Genomic DNA, 3,724 nt, shown 5'->3' with positions numbered 1-3,724 from the left:
TTGCGGTGCGGGCGCGGCGCGCGGGACGGGGCGCGTTGCCATGGTGCGAGATCAGGCCACGTGCATACGGCCAATGGCAGGACTCGGCCGCCCTCCAGTGTCGAGCACGCTGCGCTGTCGTGCCGCGCCGCCGCCGCGCCTCCCCAGCGCCGACACCACCCCGCGCTCGCGTCTCTACGTGTCGCTGCCGGCGACTGACCGGGACTGGCGGCTACCCAGCAGCGGCCGGCGCGCCGCACGGTGCAGGCAGTCTTTGTGCAGCCACCGACGAGTCTATTACCTATTTGATGATCTGAGGAGGGTAGTGGTAGATAGACCACATATCAACTTAGGTATCATAATAATAATATGTTAAGGATCCTTTTTAATGACTATATATTAAAATAAATCAGGGTCAGCATCACAATCAACTTGAGGATAGATAGATAGATACTTAGGTACCTACTTCGGTTTTTTTTAGAGAGATTTTGTTAGACACCTACCGATTTGGATGAGTCTTATAACTACGCCGCTGGGTCTAGCCTTGCCCGTGAACTTGAGTAACAGCCAGTCAAATAAACCGCTCTATAGGTTCTCATTAAACGTTAAGGCGGCCAACTTTCCGAAAACTGAATGCGGGACCTTTCGTGAAAAGGTGGGGGGGGGGGGCATTGAAAAATGATCGGACGGAACTGATAAAATAAAAATCGTAAGCAAAAAGCTATAATTTAACCTATCAATATCGTGTCACAGCGTGCACTAATGTCTTATTTTCAAAATCATTAGGCCTCACGAGTTCAGTAGAAATAAAGAGAACGAGATTATATTAGAGGTATAGAAGCGTGGTAGAAAAATAGGGATGCGGGACATGCGGGACGCATACAACGTTTTGCGGGACTATTTTACTAATAATTTCAAAACGGGATTTCGTCGAGCATTGCGGGACGGTCCCGCAGAATGCGGGACGGTTGGCCGCCTTATTAAACGTATGACCTTGGCTCTGAGACGTAAACAATGGAATCTTGTGCGACTGAATCACAGAGTAGTCTCGGCAAAAATCTACAATAACGCTTGTTCCATGAGAATAAATTCTAGTTAAATTACCCCTTTTGATTTACTTAATAGTGTTAGGGTTCACACTCTCACAAACGCTGAGGTTTTTAGTGGGTGCAAGCCCCACATAACCTCACCGTCTCCCCGGGCGGTGTGTGCATGCGTCAGGCATTTTCCTCAGCTGAAACAAAAAAAAAAAAAAAGGGTTCACACTCTGAGCCAAATAACCCTTCCTGTTGGATATATCGTGAATGATACCTAACAATAGATCCGTGAGGTGTGAGGTTTGTCGTGGTAAGGGCATTTGATGAGACGGTGTGAGTGAGAACCATATACCAAAGGGTGTGTTTAGTATGAATGCGGAAGGCTGGAGAGGCAGAGGAAGACCGAGGCAAAGATGGATTGATTGCCTGAAGGAGGACATGAATCAGAAGGGAGTGGATGTTAGTATAACGTCAACAGAGAGGAATGGAAGAAAAGTTGGCACCTACATACCTACCTAGATTGCGCCGATCCCAAATGATGTAGGAACAGGGGCCCGATTCTCCTAATTTTACTAAGCGACATACGATTCCCATTCGACTGAGATCCAATCCCGACTCAATTACGATTTAAGCCTTATGTGGCATTCCGCTATTTTTTCTTTGAAATAAACGTTTTTCATCATTATCACATGATAACCATACAAAGCCCAACAAAGGAACCCGCCATGGGCATGTCAGACTCGTAGTTATATAATTTATAGAATGATTTATACACTCGTTTTGTCAAAACTTACCAACGTAAACTCATTGTATTCATTTATTTGCTACAGATAACCAAATAGGTTTTTGTAATAAAAATTATGCCTTTTGTTCATAGGTAGGTAGGTAGGTACTGTTACTAAAGCCTGAGGCGCGGTTCTACTAATTTTACTTAAGCGACATACGATCCACATCCGATTGAGATCCAATCACGACTCGATTACAATTGAAGCGTAGGTATGTGGCATTCAGGGGCCCGATACTCCTAAGTTAATATTGTCAAAATCGAATAGAAATTGAATCGCAACAATATGATCGCAATAGCAGTTTTAACCATATCGGGCATTCTGCTACTAATATAAGACCAATCGTATTCCAATGACATTCGATTGGTTTACGATTGGTCTGCCATTTTGGTGAATTTGGTCTATACGGTAGTTTGCTCTACATTCTACAATCATATTGCAATCGTAAATCATTTGCAGACAAAATGATTCATTATTGAATGACAGAAAATAAAAACGTTTATTTCAAAGAAAAAATAGCGGAATGCCACATACGCTTCTATCGTAATCGAGTCGGGATTGGATCGCAGTCGAACGTGAATCGTATGCTGCTTAAGTAAAATTATAGGAGAATCGGGCCCCAGGGCACGCCACCATAGTGGCGGTAAGTCCCCTCTTTGAGGAGTGGCTCGGCAGGAGTCACGGCGCCCTCGCGTACCGCATGACGCAGGTCCTCTCCGGACACGGTTGTTTCGGGACGTAGGTACCTGCATCGAATCGGTCGTGAGGAGGCGCCCGGGTGTCACCACTGTGCGGACAGCCCCAAGGACACGGTGGACCACACAGTCCAGGAGTGCCCTGCTTGGGAAGGACACCGCCGGGTACTCGTCGAGGCAGCCCCCGACGGATATTCCTATATAATTGGGTTAAGTCGGGGGTTTTGAGTAATTTTATTATTTTCCAATAAGATTTTTACCGTCGCGCGTCGGGGGTTTTTTCAAAATTTTTAATTTTGCTTAATTTTAAATATGGCTATCTCGAAGTCGAGCGTCTCGAGGAGTTAGGTCTATAGGGGACGCCGACGCTAAGACTGATACAGAGTTTTGTTTGACGTCGTTTTTATCCGTTTCTGTTTGAATTAAATCATATTGTCTGCAAATTGTTTACGATTGCAATATGATTGTAGAGCAAACTACCGTATAGACCAAATGGCAGACCAATCGAATGTCTGCTGTGAAGTTTGTTCTTCACCAATTCTTCTTCCCAGCCATAACACTCGGAAGTGGTGAAAGCGGGGCGTTTTGGGGGTGCTGTCCTATTGTCAATTTTACGTGAAAAAGTGCTAAAAAGTAGTGTAAAGTAAAGAAATCGCGAGCGAAGCGAGCGCGAAAATGTTTGATTTTTGGGTCATAAAAGTAGTGTTTGTTCGAGAATTTCTTAACGCGGAATTGATTATAGGTTAAGACGCCCCTGATGCTATCCATACATTTGGATACAGTTATTTTAAGTTGCGATCTTTGATGAAATTTAAAACAAAAATAGGAGTAACATTCTGATCAAGGAATGCTTGGGCGCCCCTTATATCCGGCGCCCTGGGCCGTCACCAACCGCGCCCTACCCTAAAACCGCTACTGGTTATTACCTAGCACCCAATTTTATTGTTGCGTACTGTTGGAGCTTGGAGCTAGTACCAAATCCCATACTTGCCCTTGCCCATTGTCCTTTCGGCTCATTAGGCTAACGGTCCACTGAGATTATCCCAATGGGAGGTTTTCTTTTTTGAGAATTAAAAAGAAATAGTTCCCAAGAAAGTGACAGATGGCGTTGTACCAACTACCTTATATTGTTATATAGTAAGCTTTTGCCAAGTTAAAAAAGCGTGTAAAAAAACATTGCACCGAGCTCTTTGAGCCGAGATCCAAGAAAAGATATCTGGGGCCTGTC

Source organism: Helicoverpa armigera, chromosome 11 (assembly GCF_030705265.1).
Source record: "Helicoverpa armigera isolate CAAS_96S chromosome 11, ASM3070526v1, whole genome shotgun sequence".
NCBI classification, from domain to species: Eukaryota; Metazoa; Arthropoda; class Insecta; order Lepidoptera; family Noctuidae; genus Helicoverpa; species Helicoverpa armigera.
Note: the sequence above shows the minus strand (reverse complement) of the source record.